A 20,433-nucleotide genomic window follows, 5' to 3' on the forward strand; every position below is an offset into this window, starting at 1 on the left:
TACTTCCTAATGTCACAGTGCACTTTTCAAGTGCTACTAAATGAGCTTCCATTAGTCCACTGGGAACTGTAATAGACATTATTCTTACAAACCCTGGCATTTTTATTTTTATGTTTTTAATGTCCTTATTTTTCCAGGGAATGGCTCTTTTTATTTTAGCATGTAGTAAGTAGCTGATGACCTGAATTGTTCTTCTGGGTAAAAAAAAAATTATTCTTATAGTCTTCACACTGTAGGAAATCCAAAGCCTGCAAAAATCTAATCAGCTCAGTTGTGCCAAGCTTAAAATATTTAGGAATTCAAGCCCCATATTTGTTTATGATCAACTTAAAGTTAATTTGGCTTAATAACTTTTACAGAATAAAATAAGGAAGTGTTTTGTGGGGAGATGCTGACAGGAAAACTTTACTGTTTTAAAATTATAATTAATGGACTTGTTTATTGGGTATTATATTACACTCAGACTTAAAGTAATACTTTACGTTGCTATTTAGTACTAATATAGAATTCTAGTTGTTCCATGTAAGAGGGAACAAGAAGAAGATGATTAAGAAATACCAAAGAATGGTCATGCTGACTCAGACCAGTGGTCCATCTAGCCCAGTACTCTGTCTTCTGGCAGTGGCCAGTGCCAGATGCTTCTGAGGGAATGAACAGAACAAGGCAATGATGAAGTGATCCATCCCCTGTCGTCCAGTCCCAGCTTCTGGCAGTCAGAGGTGTAGGGACACCACCCAGAGCATGGGGTTGCATTCCTGACCATTTTGGCTAGTAGCCATTGATGGACCTATCCGCCATGAACTTATCTAATTATTTTTTTTATCCAATTATACTTTTGGCTTTCACAGCATCCCCTGGCAACGAGTGCCACAGATTGACTGTGTGTTGTGTGAAGAAGTACTTCCTTATATTTGTCTTAACCTGCTGACTATTAATTTCATTGGGTGACCCCTGGTTCTTGTGTTATGTGAAGGGGTAAATAAGACTTCCCTATTCACTTTCTCCACACCATTCATGATTTTATAGACCTCTACCTATCCTCCATAGTCATCTCTTTTCTAACCTGAACAGTCCAGGTTTTAGAAATCTCTCTTCATATGGAAGCTGTTCCAGATCCCTAATCTGGAGCCTTTTTTAAAAATCAGTGTTACATTAGCTACTCTCCAGTCATCTGGTACAACTGCTGACTTAATTGATAGGTTACATACCATAGTTAGTAATTCTACTACACCTCTACCTCAATATAACGCAACCCGATATAACACGAATTCGGATATAATGCGGTAAAGCAGCGCTCCGGGGGGGAGAGCTGCACACTCCGGTGGATCAAAGCAAGTTCGATATAACGCGGTTTCACCTACAACACGGTAAGATTTTTTGGCTCCCGAGGACAGCGTTATATCGAGGTAGAGGTGTATTTCACATTTGAATTCCTTCAGAAGTCTTGTGTGAATACCATCTGGCCCTGGTGACTTATTACTGTTTAATTTACCAATTTATTCCAAAACCTCCTCTATTGACACCTCATATTTTTCATGTAAAAAGAATGGGTCAAGTGTGGGAATCTCCCTCACGTCCTCTGCAGTAAAGACCGATACAAACAATTCATTTAGCTTTTTCACAACAGCCTTGTCTTCCTTGAGTGCTCCTTTAGCACCTCAATCGTCCAGTGGCCCCACTGATTGTTCGGCAGACTTTCACCTTCTGACATACTTAAAAAAATGTTTGCTGTTAGTTTTTGTGTCTTTTGCTAGTTGCTATTCAAATTCTTTTTTGGCCTGCCTAATTATACTTTTACACTTGCCTTGCCAGAGTTTATGCTCCTTTCTATTTTCCTCGCTAGTATTTGACTTCATATTTTTAAAGGGTGCCCTTTTATCACTAACTGCTTCTTGTACTCTGTTGCTTAGCCATGGTGGCATTTTTTTTTGGTCCTCTTTCGGTGGTTTTTTTAATTTTGGGGTATACATATAGTTTGAGCCTCTATTATGGTGTTTTTTAAGTTTCCGTGCAGCTTGAGGGCATTTCACTCACATGACTGTTCCTTTTAATTTCTGTTTAACTAGCCTCCTCATTTTTGTGTAGTTCCCCTTTTTGAAGTTAAATGCTACTGTGGTGGGTTTCTTTGGTATTTTGCCCCTATAAGGATGTTAAGTGTAATTATATTATGGTTGCTATTACTGAGTGGTTCAGCTATACACACCTCTTGAACCGCATCCTGTATGCCACTTAGGACTGAATCAAGAATTGTCTCTGCCTTTGTGAGTTCCACAACTAGCTGCTCCAAGAAGCAGGCATTAATGGGACCTAGAAATTTTATCTCTGGATCATGTCCTGAGGTGACATGTACCCAGTCAATATGGGCAGGGGCGGCTCTAGGCATTTTGCCGCCCCAAGCACGGCAGGCAGGCTGCCTTCGGCGGCTTGCCTGTGGAGGGTCCGCTGGTCCTGTGGCTTCGGCGGACCTCCCACAGGCACGCCTGCGGGAGGTCCGCCAAAGCCGCGGGAGCAGCAGACCCTCCACAGGCATGCCGCCGAAGGCAGCCTGCCTGCTGCCCTTGCGGTGACTGGCAGAGCGCCCCCCGTGGCTTGCCGCCCCAAGCACACACTTGGTGTGCTGGTGCCTGGAGCCACCCCGAATATGGGGACAGTTGAAATTCCCCACTATTATTGAATTTTCTGGTTTTGGAGCCTCTATAATCTCCCTGAGCATTTTACAATCACCCTTACCAACCTGATCAGGAGGTCAGTAGTATACTCCTATTGCTATAATCTTCTTATTCAAGCCTGGAATTTCTATCCTTGGAGATTCTCTGGTACAGTTTGATTCATTAAAGATTTTTACTATATTTGCCTCTATGCTTTCTTTCACATACAGTGCCACACACCCACCAGCATGACTTACTCTGTCATTCCTATATATTTTGTACCCTGATATTACCATGTCCCATTGATTATCATTATTCCATCAAGTTTCTGTGATACCTATTATATCAATATCCTTATTTAATACAAGGGACTCAAGTTCACCCATCTTAGTATTTAGACGTCTAACATTCGTATACAAGCACTTATAAAATTTGTCAATATTTAGTTGCCTGTCGTCATATGATGTAATTGAATGGGACGTCTTTCGTTTGATTGATTATGATGCATTTATATGGTACTCTTCACCCATGGTTTCTAAGGTATTTTGTAATAATAGTAATCACATTTTATCTAAGTATATTTCCAGGAACAGTCAAAAGCAGCAGAAGATACAAATGTCTTTAGTTTAAATGCCAAGACAGATGGAGCAGCTTGTGCAGGAATCAGGAAAAATATAGTTGTTAAAAGCCCTGATTCCAAAGACTTATGGCTATATCTCGGGCAGACTGAGCAAGCTGTCAGTTATGACCTAACTAACAATTGAGAACATATGGATACCAAGGAGGATCTTTCAGATATGTTGGACCACAACTGTTGAGTGCCTGCAAAATAAGCTGCGAAACTTTGGCATCGATAACAAATTTTACAGGGAGCAAATGTAAATTGTGTAAAATAGGCTGGATGTGTTCAAGCAGTCAGAACCCATGAGCAGGGGTGCTGGCAGCCACATCCTGAACTGTGTTCCGAATGGGACATAATAAAGAACACCCATGTGGGACAAGTTACTGTAATTAAGCTTTAGACAACAGGGACTTGGACCAACAGTTTCAAATCTTCCTTGCTAAGTAAGGGTCTAGACCCAGCAATATTTATATTCAGTAGCTAGATCTTACCAGAACAAATCAATGGATAAACTGGATGACAATGTAACACTCCAACTCTTTATTTTCAATGATGGTCTCAAAAGAGTATTATCAGATGGAATTTGCTTAAACTGAGAACCCCACTTAGCAAGTGCTTAGACCCAATTAACAAGACTTCTGTGGTCTCATATGCCATTAGGGTCTGATCAAAAGCCCATTTAAGATGGAAGGACTCTTTCCATTAATTTCAAAGGACTTTATATTCAGCTCCTTGGTTTGATTGTAAGCTCTTTGGGGCAGGAATCTGCTTTTTGTTATTTGTATGTGCCTATCACAGTGGATCCCTGGTCCATGACACTAGTGCAATTCAAATAATAATCAGTAACAAAGGTTAGACTACAATTTTATGGCAAACTGCCGTCAATCTTACCCTCAACTCTCTGGTCAGAACTAGAAAATGCTTAAGGCTAGTGATCTACAAACTTTTTTCCCAGAAGCACAGGGAATAGAATTTGTTAGTTAACTTCGGCGTAAAGTGTGTCTATTGTTTCTTGGTAACAAAGTGGTGTGTTATCCTTGTGGAGCTTAGATTTTTTTTAAAGGTATATTGTCTTTTTTTTTCATTTTGTTGATTATATAGTCCTTCATTTCAAGCAAACCTGTAAAATGACACACTGCTCATTTAAATGTTACCTTTTAACGTTTAATTCTTCCAGTTTGCTATGAAAGTTAGCTCTACGTCTCCTACTAGCATCCTCTTACTGTGAACAGTGGAGACAAGATAGTGCTTCTGTTCATAACAACTTGGAACATTGACAGGTATCCAGTTAGAACTAACTACAGAACTAACTGCCTTAAAATCATTTCGATCTTCGAAGTTACAGACAGCATGAACTATGGGCTCATTAGAGTTTTCCAAGACATTAGGCATAAAACCTGTAATGGATCCACCTTTGCATTGAGTTTAAAAGAGTTTTTGTTATGCAGTTACTAACAAAGTGGTTTTGAGTTGTTTTTAACTCCATTCAGCTTCTGTTTTCGATGATATACCAATTAGATAGCAAAAGACCTGCCATGTTCGACTGCCCCATTAGTGTTAAAGAATTAGAATAGTGAGAGATCCACAATACAGTTCAAAGGAAGTGGATTGAATTGCTACGTTTACTGTGTTTCCTCAAGATCTGCTTATGAGAGGAAATTTAAAATGTAAAAACAAATTATTTTTTTAAACTATTCATGGGCTCCCACCTTTTAAACCTGTCTATGAAGGGTACCCTCTTGCGTCTTTAAGCTTGTAGATCCAACTATTTCCATCACTTTAATGCCAATACTGAAAACTAATTTTCTGCATGCAATCAAAAAAGAAGGGATAAATCTTGGACTCATGATGTTACTTTCAAGTCTTTCTTATTTCATATTCACTGGGGGTGAGGGAAAGAAAGAGAAATATGCTCAACATTTGGACATTTACGCTTCAGTCAGTACTTACACTGGCTTTACAAGTGAGAATATTAAAATCCTTCTAGCACTCCAGAAATAACAGGCTGAACAGAAGAGCCTGCGTACCTGTGATTTCTAGAACAATACAGGGTTTAAGCTTTGCTAGTTATAACGTCTCTGTAAGGAATGAGGAAAGCTTCTTTGCTACAGTGTGAACTTAATTCCTTTTACACTTCCTGGATCTTAATTAAAGAAGACTTTAAGTAAAAATGAGTTGATCAGCTCCTTTAATATCTAAATGCAAAGTTTTACTGCCTTTGGAATTCCCAGGCTTGCCAAAAGTCTGATTCTCCCAGCCTGGCACCCAGTTACAAAACAATATGTAATGTCCCAATGAAACTTGAAGAAAATGGTGGCAAATACTGAATCATTGCTCTTGAATTTTTTTTATTAGATCCAAAAGAAATGGAGATTAAATAAAGAGGAAAGCAACATGGTTCTGAGAAAACTGATATGCGTAATGTGCATGAAAATGCTGATAGATGAAAGTATAAAGAAACAGAATGGGGACTGAGTGTTCTGACTGTGTCCATTCTGTAATTCTTTTCAAACTTGGCATTGTGAAACGGAGGATGGGAATCACCTGATTTGGAATCTTTTTATTCAGTTTCTGCATTGTGTTCGTTGTAACTGTCCAACTTGGCCTCGGAAGTTTCTGCAAGCTTCACTGTGTTGAGATGCGGTTTAATATTTGTGAAAATGTTAGCTGTTAGCTTCACATCTAAATCTGGAACAGGAGTGCTCCGTGACTAGGGAGAGCCCATTTTCTTATCTTTCTTTTTGTCCATCCAGGTCCCATTTCGTTCATATTCCACAAGTTTGAGGGAGGGGAAGTAGATAAAACAGAGAAGTGATTGCTGTTTTAGCCTTCTCTAGGTAGAATCAAAATCTCCTGTAAAGAAATCATTGACTCAGGGTATGTCTACACTACCCGCCGGATTGGCGGGCAGTGATAGACCCAGCAGGGATCGATTTATCGTGTCTAGTCTAGACACGATAAATCGATCCCTGAGCGCTCTCCCATTGACTCCTGTACTCCACTGCCACAAGAGGCGCAGACAGAGTCGATGGGGGAGCGGCAGCAGTCAGGGCCGGCTCTAGGCTTTTTGCTGCCCCAAGCAAAAAATATGTTGGCTGCCCCCCACCCCAGCCCCAGGCTCTCACCAGTGCCCTCCCACACCCGCACCCTCTGCTGCCCCAGCCCTGGGCTCTGTCTCCCCCTCCCCACACCCCCTGCCTCCCCAGCCCTGGGCTCCCCACCCGCACCACCTGCCGCCCCAGCCCTGGGCTCTCTCTCCCCCCGCCCCCATAACTCCTGCCTCCCCAGCCCTGGGCTCCCCACCCGCACCACCTGCCGCCCCAGCTCTGGGCTCTCTCTCCCCTGCCCCCATACCTCCTGCCGCCCAGCCCTGGGCTCTCTCTTCCCCCCCAACCCCTGCCGCCCCAGCCCTGGGCTCTCTATCCCCGTCACCCGCACCCCTGCCTCCCCAGCCCTGGCCTCTCTTCCCCACCCATACCCCTGCCTCCCCAGCCCTGGGCTCTCCCCACCCCACCCGCACCCCCTGCCGCCCCAGCCCTGGGCTCTCTCTTCCCAACCCCTGCCGCCCCAGCCCTGGGCTCTCTATCCCGCCCGCCACCCGCACCCCCTGCCTCCCCAGCCCTGGCCTCTCTTTCCCCCCCACCCGCACCCCCTGCTGTCCCAGCCCGGGGCTCCCCCCCCACAGTGCTGACTCCGCCCACTCCCCCCTCACCTCCAGCCGGTCCGGCACTGGCAGGGTTGGGGTAAGCAGCGGTGCTCCCGGGCCGCGCCTCAGCCCAGGGTCCCTCCAGTCAGGGCTCCCTCCTCCAGGACCGGCCAGGACCCAGGGGGGCGGAGCTGGGGGACGACCCCGGCAGGGGGCTGAGGAGCTGGGGCAGGGTAGCCCCAGAGGGAGCAGAGCCCCGGAGAGTGGGATGTGGGCACCCCACGGCAGCGCCCTGCCCTCTATGGCCCCGCTGCTGCTGCTACTGCTTCTGGACACCCTGCTGCAGGCTTTTGCCACCCGAAGGGGGAAAAAAAAAAGATGGCCAGAATGCCGCCCCTGAAAATGTGCCGCCCCAAGCACGTGCTTGGTTTGCTGGTGCCTAGAGATGGCCCTGACAGCATTCGACTCACCGCAGTGAAGACACCATGGTAAGTCGATCTAAGTAAGTCGACTTCAGCTATGTTATTCATGTAGCTGAAGTTGCATAACTTAGGCCTGGTCTACACTGTGGGAGGAGGGGTCGATGTAAGATACACAACTTCAGTTATGAGAATAGTGTAGCTGAAGTCGACGTATTTTATTTCGACTTACCTCCCGTCCTCACGGCGCGGGATCAACGGCTGCGGCTCCCCCGTCGACTCCGCTTCCGCATCTCGCCCTGGTGGAGTTCCGGAGTCGACGGGGAGCGCATTCGGGTATTGATTTATAACGTCTAGATGAGACACGATATATCGATCCCTGATAGATCGATCGCTACCCACCAATCCGACAGGTAGTGTGGACATACCCTTAGATCGATATCTCCCCCACACAGTGTAGACCAGGCCTAAGTGTCACTTATTATCATTTTTCATATCTTAACTAGAGCTGGTATGAAAAGCTTAGATGAAAATATTTTCTGATGAAAAATAGGATTTTGTTTTCATCTACAACTTCTGTGAAACCCCATTTTCTACACAACTGTATTGCTGTCCAGAAAATTTCTTCTTCATTTTTTGATCGGTATTAGCTTATACCCACTCTGAATTCCTTTTCTTTGACATGTGTGACTGATTATTTTTTTGTGAGTTGGTATCATTTCTCAAATAGACATTGGGGGAATGGTAGTGTGTGTTGCTATGTTTATTAGTCATATGTTTCAGCTTCCTTTTTGAATTTGTATAAATTACACGTCACTGGGGACTGTGATGTCTACCCAGCCAGCTATATCTTCTTTGTTACTGTTTGAAAAGGATTGAACAAGTCAATTATTTGATAATTAAATATCTTTAAAACTATTCAGCAAATTAGAAGTGACAGCTTATCTAATGAAACTGCTATAGTCAGAAAATTAAATAACGTAGATAAAGATATTGCATATGCTACTTCAGTTTTAGGGTCGGTTATTTAAAAAAAAGTTTATATAGTAATATTGATGAGATACAGAAAAAAATTTCCATCTGCAGATGCTATCTCTATATGCTTAAAAGAAACACCTTTCAGCATGTTGATTAATCATTAACTAACCTTACTTTTTCTGAATTCAGTAAAGCTTGGAATTAGAAAAAATTTTAAGGAATGTATTATACAGTATTTATAAAATGCTCTCGGTCTTATTTCTGCAATCTGAATCTATTTCAGCCTTGCCACAAACTTTCCACATGGCCTCAGACAAGTCACTTCTTCTTCGAGTGATTGCTCCAATGCATTCCAGTTGGAACTGTGGAGGGCTCTCTGCCCTCCACCACCCTAGCCTTCACTCTTCGTTTTTTGTATATATATAGTTAGTTGTATAGTTAGTGTTTCAGTTCTTATAGTTGTCTTAGTGTAGTTGTTCTAGATAGTAGTTGGTTAAGGGGGGCTTCCCCTTTCCCTCCCGGTGCGGGCTCATGCCCAGGGCAGATACTTAAAAGCGTCGCCTAACCCGGGCACACCAGCGACGCGCACGAGGACCTCCTCGGTTCAGCCGCCCGCGCGACCGCACCCTCACACTCGCGCCGCGAGCGCGACTTCGCCAAAGCCATAGCTAAGTCCCGTGCTGAGGACTCAGCTAAAGTGCTTATGCGCCCGCGCCCCAGTGGTGACCGGGAGGCACGAGCCTCCGCCCCGGCCGCCCGGTGCGGGCTGTTCGGTCTCTCCCGTACCGGACGGACGGACACCGGGCCTCCAGACCATCCGCAGTATTCCGCAGGCCGCTTTGGGCTCCGCCCACCCTGGCCTCGTCCGGCCGGCATCGGCGCCTCTGGCGCGGACGGCACCGCCTCTGACGGCCCCTCCAGTGGAGGCCATCGATTGACCTCAAGGCCTGGCAGAGGTCCAGGAGGATGAGGACCGGTATGTGTTTGACATCTTGACATCGGGTGGCGATCGTCGCATCTCATGGCTGCAATCCTCACGCTCCCACAAGAGGTGCAGGGTCCAAGCAGGCCTTTGATGATCTCGGATCCTCCTTGTTTTCCAACCGCCTCAATAACATCGGACAGCTGGGTTCTTCAGACTGTCCAGTCGGGATACCGTCTACAATTTGTTTCTTCAGGGACCCATCTCACGAGCAAGTCCTCCTGCAAGAGGTCCAGACTCTACTGATTTCCTTATCCCCAAGGCGAAAGGAGGAGCTGAACAAATACCTGCAGATTGGTTTGCCTCGACGACGCGAACGCACTTCCATGTCGCAATACCCCCTCACAGGCGACCTTTCGGACTTGCACGGGCACGAGGGTGTTGAAGTCTACCCTCTCCCCCAGCGTGGTGGGAATTCATTGGCGCGATCTGGTGGTCACGGAGACCGACCCCGACGAGTCCTCCCGCTGGTGGCTCGACCCAGAGATCGTCTGCGCACCTGGGGACCTTCACGCAAGGCCTCTGGTCGCCCCAGGAGCTCGCTTCTCCACATCAATGTCCGCAGCCCGGCGATCCGTTTTGCATGTCGGGAGTGCAGAACACGCTAGCCGACCGCCTCAATCCGTGGCAGACTCACCTCTCCACCCCAATCTGCAATCTCTCCATCTTACCTGGTGGTTGCGTGGTGGTTGACCACGCAGAGAGGGATGTTCGCAGCCGTACAGCAGGTCCTGCTTGAAAGTAGAAAGCCTTCCACCCGTACTACATACATGGCAAAATGGAAGAGGTTCGCGCTCTGGTGTGACCAGCAGGGCTCAACCCTTCGTGGTACCCATCACTACCATCCTGGTTCTCTCCTCCTCTCCTATAAGACGGCCTTCCTGGTTGCCATAAACACGGCAAATCAAGACATCTTCCTCCATCGCGTCGCTGATCGCATGAAAGGCGAGCCAGTTCTACCCAACGCATTGCCTCAAGAACACCAGTTACTACAGGTGAGTAACCGTCTTTTACTGCAACCTGCCTGACTCAGTTTCCCATCTGTAACATAGCAGTCATATTTGGCTTATAAAGGTGCTATGAAGTTTGGTTCATGTTTGTACAATACTTTGAAAATAAAGGCCCTGATCCTGCAATCTATGTGCACATAGATCCATAGGCTCTGATCCGATTGTAGGATCAGAACCCTAAACTATTGCATAATATCATTGCTAGTATTTTCTATTAATATTAACTATGTAGTATTTTGTTCTATAGGTGCTGGAGCGACGGGTGCTGGCTTGAAGTGGTTTCCAACATATACAAGGTTTACAGTTTGGTTTAATGGCTCTTAGCACCCCCACTATACAAATTGTTCCAGCCCCCCTCAATAAATTATTTTGAAAATCCAGCAATTAGCAATTGTTTGTAAAAATAAAACACACAAATCCCTTGAAAATTGAATGTCATAGACTGAAATTCAGCCTGTGATGTTCAAGAAGGAAGACCTTCATAACAAAAACGTGCTGCATCCAACGAAGTGGGTATTCACCCACAAAAGCTCATGCTCCCAAACGTCTGTTAGTCTATAAGGTGCCACAAGACTCTTTGCTGCTTGTGCTACAGAGAAACTTAACTCTTAATAGTATGAGTTATTTTTTAGTAACGTCTTCCAGAAAAAATTAAAAGATGCTAATTTTCTGTCTCATCCGATTTGTGTACACACGTCAGAAAAAATTCTGAATCATCTTGTTCTTGACAAACTTACCAGATAGAGTTCACTGTTTCCCTAGATGTTTCTTGTCCAACAGCAAGGAAAATGATCTGATCTCAGGTCATGGTCATTTTTCTTCCCAGCCTCGTATACAAATAATCTGTCCTCCATAGTGCAATCACATGTAGTTCCCTTGCTGGTATTCTAACAGGAAGTTGCATGTGTCTATTATTTCACTTTTTCATTTTCCCAGTGGCAGCTGTCATTTTAAAAAATAGATAGATGACCAGACAATCACTGTTACAGTAGGTTAGTTGCTTTAGACTGCTAGCCTTGACACAGATGCTCAAAGCAGCAAGATGCTACAGGCCAGAGCTTCCGATGCTGTAAACATTTCCAGCTTCATTACAGTCAGTGGGCCTGGGCCCACATACATAAACTGAGCTACCATCCCATGAGGCATAAACTTGAAGAGAAAGGTGTAAACTAATTATTGATTACTGTAGTTTTTCCACATGAGGCTATTCAGAGCAGTAGTCCACGATGGGTGAAATTCATTCTAGTGCACAGAGCCCGAACCCATCACTATGCAAAGCTGGTCAAGAATTTTCTGATGAAATGTTTTTTTCACTGGAAAATGCTGATTTGGTGAAAGGGAAACAGTTTGCCCAAAAGCGACAGTTTTGACAAATCTCCCAATTCAGAAACTTTTTGAAAAAAAGAGTTCTGAAATTGTTGCAACGTCCCATTTTCTAAACGAGAAGTTTCATTTTCCAGTTCGAAACAACGTTTTGGTTTAGAATTTTAGTTAATTTATACTATTAAAGGAGGTTAAAAAAAAGTAGTAATGGTCAAATCACAATGAAGTGTGTCAAACTAATCAAAATGAAATGTTTAGTTGACCTGATCCAGTTTGGTTTTGGATGATCAGTTTGTGTCCTGATTCGGGATGAGAAAAAAAATTAGAAATCTCAAAAACTCCTGTGGGACAGGAAAATGATTTCCTGCCTCCTTCCACCCCATGCCACTTAAGCCCTGCAGTGGGACTGTGTGTGGCAGGGGCCACCAGGGGATCAGTAGGGCAGGCTGTATGTCATGGAAGGTGATAATGAATGTGCTGATCCTACGCAGATTGGCACTGGACAAAGGCCACTAGATCTGCGGTGGTTCAGATCCACTGGCTTTAGCACCCTGTGCAAATGGCGCGGAGAGGCTGCAGCCTATTCCGGAATAGCAGAGCAACTGTGAAGGGAATTAGTTCCTATGCCCTGTTGTTGGGTTGGCGGTGGGCATTTTGCCCCTTCACACCTGCCATGCAGCATCCACATAAAACCATAATTACTTGGGCTTTATGTGGGCAAAGCAATTCCACCCCTTGCAATTAGATATCATCTCCAGTATCAGTCTATCTTGCTGTGTATCTCTCTTTTGTATTACTGTAACTCCCATCGCCTTGGTACCGAGACCCTGGAATACAGTAAAAAACGGGCTATATAATATTCCAAATAAAAATAGGTTTTATTCTCACCTTGCGAAGATTAATTGCCTGTACTTGTATTTTTCTTTTTCATCCTATTACTAGGATGGTCTCTTTCATGCTCACTGGTATTTCTCCACTGTTTTCTAATGATAAATACCAGAAGCTGTTTCGAAGAGGCTATGTCCAATTTTACAATAAAGTTTTGATGATTGAACTTCCTAGTCTTCACCGGCTTATGTAGAGAATTGACCAGAACTTAAAAAAAAAAGAGTTCTTCCTTTTATGTGCCTAAAAGGGACACTGGTGTTAATAGTTTATTGTCAGAGAAAGACAGCAGTGTATTTAAGCTACCTTGAAGATTTTATGTAATGTTAAAGACCTGTGAAGGTTTAAATATGCCTCTTAGAAAAGAGAACAGCAAGTAGCCAGGTGTAGATATTTGCATCTAGACTTTTATAATCTTTGAACTCTTTTAGATATGAAAGATACCCATATTTCAAAGGCCATCAGGCATGCTGCTGCTCTGATTCTCTTCTGAAGTTCTTGGGGAACATAATTTGCTTTCTCAAACTAGGGCCACCGCTTGTGTAGGGAAAGCCCCTGGTGGGCCGGGCCGGTTTGTTTACTTGCCGCGTCCGCAGGTTCAGCCGATCACGGCTCCCACTGGCCGCGGTTCGCTGCTCCAGGCCGATGGGAGCTGTTGGAAGTGGCGCGGGCCAGTGGATGTGCTGGCCGCCCTCCCTGCAGCTCCCATTGGCCTGGAGCAGCGAACCGCGGCCAGTGGGAGTCACGATCAGCCGGACCCGCAGACGCAGCAGGTAAACAAACTGGACCGGCCCGCCAGAGGCTTTCCCTGAACAAGCAGCGGCCCTAGTTTGAGAACCACTGCTTTAGAGCATCTGAGATCCCAGCCAGAACAGATTACTGAGGGCACAGCACGCTTAAAACTAAACTCCATTAGTTAAGGAGCTGCACACAACTGCTATAACCGGGAGCGTAGGTGCTACGGCAAATGGGAAGATGCAGCACTGTTAATTTTACAGCCGCACTGTCAAAAATAAAGCCAAATATCAGAACCCACACTGTTTACTTTGGTATTTAATAGTGTGGCACTACAATGAATTGCTTATTGATCACATTAAAAATGAAGGATGCGTTAGCATTGTGCTGCGCTACGTGTAAGGAATATGGTTCTTTGTCCCCTTGATAGGGAATCTGTATTACTAGCTGTGGCATTTCTATACCCAGCACTGTTATATCTCGGCACTGTTTTTTTCATAGATCAGCTGTATGTTTTAAAATGCCAATTAAATAATTGACTGTATGAATTTGCATACTGTCCTGTTCAGTGGAAGTAGGGTGACCAGATAGCAAGTGTGAAAAATCAGGATACGGGGTGGGGGGTAATAGGAACCAATATAAAAAAAGCCCCAAATATCGGAACTGTCCCTATAAAATCGGGACATCTGGTCACCCTACGTGGAACTGAAAGGCTAAAGATGCCCTAGGCATAGCAGTTGGGCTGGGACGCTGGAGAATGAGAAGAAACACATTCTACAACACTTGTTTTTGTGACAAAGGGTATTCAGTTTTACCCTTAATACCGTATCTGTAGCTATAGCTACACTGCCTGACTGCCATAGAGAGCATCATCAGCGTTACCTTCTGGACGTGCACTTTGGATGCTCTGTTTATGTGCTGCTAAAACATAAAATAGGGACAGTTAAAATGCTGGGCCCGGGCATGCACTGCGTCATGCTTCGGGAGGAGTTTCACACTGTGGACCATATTTTGGTCCCCATTCTGCCTGCTTTGCACTACAAAGGAGGTGTCTAAACTAGTGAGCTAGGGTTACCCTTCACGTAGGACAATCCACAGAGGGCCCACACCACCACCCTGCTCAAGGCCATGAGCGTTTGGAGGGCGTGGCTGCGGAACAGCCAGCATGGTTGGTGTGCTTCTGTGTTACTGCCATCCCCAGAAATGTAGGGACAGATGCTTAGCTGTTTTGGTCTTATGCCTGGCACCCTAGGGTTGGGTGAGCAGAGGCAGATTCTTTTCCCCTCTCTGGGATATTAGGGCCACTTAAAGCAAGGTCCAGTGAGACCTTCCAGCAGCTGGGGATGCCATCTCCCCTTCGCATTCTTCGGTGCAGTCAATCTGGACTACCTGCTTAATTTAAGGAACCAGGGCCTGGTGCACTCCTCTGTTGGGGTGCATCTGGTAGCCATTTCGGCCTTCCATCCACCAATCCAGGGGCAGACGGTGTTCTCCCATGGCATGACGATCGGGTTCCTTAGAGGCCTCAAGAGGCTCTTTCCTCAAGTCTTGTCCCTGGCCCCTCAGTGGGATCTCAGCTTGGTTCTGTCCAGGCTCACGGGTCCGTCCTTTGAGCTTTTGGTCTCGTGCTCCCTGTCTCACCTACCGGGAAAGGTAGCTTTCCTGATGATGGTGACATCAGTGAGGTGAGTCTCCGAGCTGCGAGTCTTGACCTGAGAACCACCATACACTGTCTTCTATGAGAACAAGGTCCAGCTCCAGCTCTACTCAGCTTTCCTTCCCAAAGTGTTGTCTGCTTTCCCCATGAGCCAGGACATCTTCCTTCCGGTCTTCTGCCCTAAGCCCCATGAGACTGGCAAAGAGAGGCGCCTTCGTGCTTTGGACATAAGAAGGACCCTGGCTTTCTACCTAGATCAGACAAAACCTTTCCATAAGTCGACTCAGCTTTTCATCTCTATAGGGGATAGGATGAAGGGCCTCCCAGTGTCCACGCAGAGGATTTCTAACTAAATCACCTCTTGTATTCGCACCCGCTATGAGTTAGCGGGAGTCCCTCTGCCGTTGTTGGTCAAAGCCCACTCGGCGGCCTTCCTGGCACACATTCCGATCCAGGACATCTGTAAAGCCATGATGGGGTCCTTGGTGCACACGTTCACAGCCCACTATGCCATCACGCAGCAGGCCAGGGACGATGCTGGGTTCAGCAGAGCTGTATTGCAATCTATATGTCCATGAACGTCTACCCACCTCCGAGGGGTACTGCTTGGGAGTGACCTAAGTTGAATGGACATGAGCAATCACTCGAAGACGACGACAGTTACCTTTTTCTGTAATTGGTGTTCTTCGAGATGTGTTGCTCATGTCTAGTCCATGACCCGCCCTCCTTCCCCACTGTTGGAGTTTCTGGCAAGAAGCAACTGAGGATGGAGGGGGCCAGCGGTGCCCTATATGCCGCTGCATACACGCGCTACTCCAGGGGGTGCCAGAGCCAGTCCCCTACGGATACTGCTGAGGGAAAAACTTCTGGCACCTGTGCATGTAGCGAGCGCACACACCTAAGTTGAATGGACATGAGCAACACATCTCAAAGAACACCAGTTATGGAAAAAGGTAATAGGCTTTTCTGCAGTATATGGGGTTTAGATGTTGTAATGGTCACCATAGCTCAGTGCCAGAAGGCTTCCTCTATCTCTGCGTCGGCATTGTGTAGCTCCTGTTGAGGCAGCGATACTCCTGACCACTCCTCGTGACTTTGGCACTGCTGGTCTTTGACGTGTTGCTCTACCTCCCTTGAGGACGGAGCCTTCTTCATTCCCAGGGATATGGTGGCAACAGCTGTACACCCCATAATTCAGCAGTCTGACCCCAGTTCCCTTTCTTGTTAAACAGTGTACTGTTTGCTAAAGAAAAAGAGGAAAGAAAGATAGAAACAAAGGGATGGATTTTTCTCTTAGTCTCATGTAGACTCAGTTGCTCGAAGTTACGTGTCTGAAGGTCGGGGGGAAGCTATGGGTTGTTAGCCCTATTCTTGCATGCTGTTGGCAGTGCTCCAGTCCATAGCTATTGCATTGCCCAAACATCTGTGTTGCCTTACTGCCTGCAGACACTGTCTTTGTATCTGAACCAAAATGCCTATTGAAGTCATTCGGAGACTTTCTGTTGACATCAGTGGGCTTTGGATTATGCCCTTCTAGAAGGAAGCTGATCTGTTCGTTCATTTCCTCTGTGCCCCTCTTCTGTTCAGTTCTCAATATTCCGTTTCCAATCCAAAGTGCCTTAGGCACATCCAAATTTGTTTCTGTTCCTTGTAGAGTCTTCCTATGGAGAAAACCGGGAATGCTTCCCTGCAGAGGCATTACAGCAAATTTCATGCAGCCATACACAGCAAATGGTAATGTGCCTGGCAGGTATAGATGCCCACTGCTAGTGTAAAAAAAGGATTTGCCTTATTAGTGGAGGGATTTACTCACTCCACAGAGCCTAATACTGCAGTCCTTGCTCCGGCAAAACTCCCAGTGAAAAAATGAGAGACTGATGCAAGGTTTGTCCAAGCAAGAACCAAGCAGAGGAAAGACAGCAAATTCATTTGGTTTTATTAGACACTTGGTGCCTATGTGTTCTTCCTCCGGTGCAGTAAAATTCTAATTAAAGAACAGATTCTACCTCCCATTAATATGACTCTAAAGTAACATTTTAAAGATTGTAACATTTTTTTAAACCAACCTTATAATGAAAAGAAAAGCAGCCAGTGTTGTATATAATGTTGTCTCTCTCTCTCTCTCTCATGAAGCATTTCATGATTTTGAACTTCTGGTAATGTCTGGAATGTCAGAAGACTTACAGGCTCATTTAACTGAGCAGTAATTTCTACAAAGGAAATGACTGGCTTTCTCTGGGAAAAAAAATCAAATTTCAGGTCTTTCGAATCCTTCCTCGAAATAGCCCTTGATGAAAATTCTTAAAAAGCTTCTTTGATGTCTCTATCAGGAGAAGGTCTCATTTCCCCCCTCCCCCTGCCGTTTTACTGCTTCCAAAATATAGTGAGATCATTATAGCACTTGCAAACACACTAACTTTCCTCTTCCAATTAAAGGAGGACTTAGGATGATTTTCTTTTTATTTGAGCAAGGAGTAAAATGTCTGAGAACAATCGTACAAATGTTTTAGCCTTTTCACAGAACACTGTGGGGATGTTCTCTAAACTAGGATTACTTTGAGAAGAAAATATTTCCACAAGGAGCACTAACTAAGGAAATTGGGAGGTCTCAAATGTACAGCAATTGAATTAGGCTCCGCATCTTGGAGAGTCAATGACTAGTGAGATCATCATCCAAGATTAAATCATGACCTGTATTACCATACAGTTCCTGTCAGATGTAGACAGTGAACTAATCAGTACAATCTTTCCCTGAAGACTTCCTTGCATCCATTTCAAAAATGAAGTTTAGATAGATTATTCCTCACAAGATGAAAATCACTGATGCTACTGAAGTTACCTTCCCTTCTTTTCCCTTCTCACAGATGAAGGAAGATCTCCAGCATTGGGAAATTACATTATCAAGTTCTAGCGGGTTTCAAATCAACCTCTGATTTTATGTCCACCTATGTTCCCACATGCAACTAAGGCATATGATCTCTCAGATACCTGTTTGCGTGTGGAAAGTGTGGAAAGTGTGTGCCCCACCTAGTCTTGCAGATGTAAAGACTAAGATGAGCATTTTCTTTTGGTGTAAAATTGGACACCAGGGCTGAAAATTTGGCACTCAAGATAAAGGTTCCAACAAGTTCAAAGCGTGGTGTGTATATATAGTATTATTACACAGAACAACAGACATAACAAGAACATTAAGGTTGCAGAGTCAAGCACGCAAAACTTAGGAAATGCCAGAATGTGGGGGAAATAGTCTGTGATCATGTAATTAAAGACTGCATCATCTTGCATACACACAAAGGAGCTGAATTAAGGTTGCACAGACGACTTTAATTCTGGCACATCCTAACATTTGAGTGCTGGGCTTTGTAACTCTTTGCAGTTCTTTTATGATAGCTTTTTGGGTGTAATATCATAGCTTTTAAAAAAAATCAAACTGAAAGAAACAGATATTCCATCAAGTGAGAAACAAATTGACATCCACATGAGTCATCAGCATGGTTGGAATCTTTAGCTCCATAGCATAGACCTCTGCCATTTGATCTAATGAACTAATAGTAGAAGGTTGTCGTCCTCTATGTGCACCAGTTGCTAGAGCGGGATGAGAGAGAGAATTGCCCTGGGCTGGCAGGAAGAGCAATTGCAAGAAAAGTCCTACTAAGTCCCTGAAGTCCTTGGCTACAGCATGCATAGTGCAGGCGGTATTTTAGGAGAACTCATTGCCAAATTATAACTAATGTATACCTAGCACCAGCAAACTGCAATTTTTAAAGGTTTAAAACGGGGTCAAATTGGGGTGGATTTTCACTGGGATTAGTTAAAGCATATCAGTGACATGCGGGCAACTGTCTGCTAAATCTCAAGCTCTTTCTCCAAAGCACAGAGGTGCTAGAGCTCCTCAGCAAAAGTTGTAAGACTTTTTTAAAATAGGCAAAACAATATATTTTCCCCTGCTTTCGTTCTCTGAAACAGCAGAATCATTTCTGTTGAAACTATCCAAAAAAAATTCATCCTGAGGGAGACAGCTGGCATGGGAAATTTTAGACTGGAGTGTTAAATTATGGCAGTGTTATAAACAAATGAAAGCAGGGTCTTATAGTGGAAAGTGATGGAGAATCTTAACTATAGGCAGTGTACCAGTTCTGCCTATAATTCAGAGGTCCATAGATTCCAAGGCCAGAAGGGACCATTATGATCATCTAGTCTGACCTCCTGTATAACACGGCCCATAGCACTTCCCCAAAATAATTCCTAGAGGACATATCTTAGAAAAACACCCAATCTTGATCTCAAAATTTCCAGCGATGGAGAAATCACCATGACCCCTTGGAAATTGTTCCAGTGGTTAATTGCCCTCACCATCAAATATTTATGCCTTATTTCCAGTCTGAGTTTGTCTAGCTTCAACTCCCAGCCATTGAATTGTGTTACACCTTTCTCGGCTAGTCTGAAGAGCTCATTATCAAGTATTTATTTCCCATGTAGATAATTGTAAACTGTAATCAAGTTATCCTTTAACCTTCTCTTTGTTTAAGAGAAATAGATTGAGTTCCTTAGTCTCCGGCTATAAGGCATGTATTCTAATCCTTTAATTATTCTGATGTCTTCCTACCCCCTCTCTAATTTATCCACATCCTTCTTAAATGTGGGCATCAGAACTGGAGCTAGTACTCCAGTAGCAGTCGCACCAGTACCAAATACAGAGGTGAAATAAATAACCTCTCTGGTCCTACTCAAAATTACCCTGTTTATGCATCCCAGAATTGCATTAGCTCTTTTGTCCACAGTGTCTGGGAGCTCATGTGCAGCTGATTATCAACTACAACCCCCAAATCTTTTTGAGGGTCACTGCTTTCCAGGAAAGAGGTCCCCACCTTACTAAACAATCTAGATCGCTCGGAATCAGTGACCCATCCTCTTCATTATTTACCACTCCTCCAACTTTTGTGTCATCTCCAAACTTTATCAGTGATGATATTATGTTTTCTTCCAGGTCATTGATAAAAATGATAAATAGCATAAGGCCAAGAACTGATCGCTGCAGAACCCCACTAGAAACCCACCTGCTTGATGATGAGTCCCCATTTACGCTTAAATTTTTAGACCTATCAATGGGCCAGCTTTGAATCCATTTAATGTGTGTCATGTTAATTTTGTAGCATTCTAGTTTTTTTAATCAAAATGTTCCTGGGTATCAAGTCCAGTGCCTTACAGAAGTTTATTATGTCAGCAACTATTGCATCCACCAACCAATACCCTTCTGATAATCTAAGACAATCTTTATAAAAGAGTATTAAAATATAGTTTTTAACATCCCAATGTCCCAATATATCTTTTATCTATAGAAACTCAATGTGTTAACTTCTTTAATGGTTGTAACATCGTTCAGTCCTGTAGGGATTAAGCAATGTGTCTCGACTTGCAGTTTATCATCACTGTCTTGATAGTCAAGTATCAGAGGGGTAGCTGTGTTAGTCTGGATCTGTAAGAGCAGCAAAGAGTCCTGTGGTACCTTATAGACTAAAAGACGTATT

General features: G+C 44.4%; 1 protein-coding gene and 1 long non-coding RNA gene across 6 annotated transcripts in view; one reads left to right on the plus strand and one right to left on the minus strand.

The window, feature by feature from the left end:
* Positions 1–20,433, plus strand: part of MEGF11 (multiple EGF like domains 11) — a 293,791-nt gene that overhangs the window by 145,265 nt on the left and 128,093 nt on the right. The window lies entirely within an intron of this gene.
* LOC120373920 lies at positions 6,015–7,627 on the minus strand. The gene is made up of 2 exons (XR_005585802.1): positions 7,568–7,627; positions 6,015–6,123 (listed from the first exon to the last, which is right to left on the minus strand). It is a non-coding gene; the product is annotated as an uncharacterized LOC120373920 (long non-coding RNA).

Source organism: Mauremys reevesii, linkage group 10 (genome assembly GCF_016161935.1).
Source record: "Mauremys reevesii isolate NIE-2019 linkage group 10, ASM1616193v1, whole genome shotgun sequence".
Taxonomy (NCBI): Eukaryota; Metazoa; Chordata; order Testudines; family Geoemydidae; genus Mauremys; species Mauremys reevesii.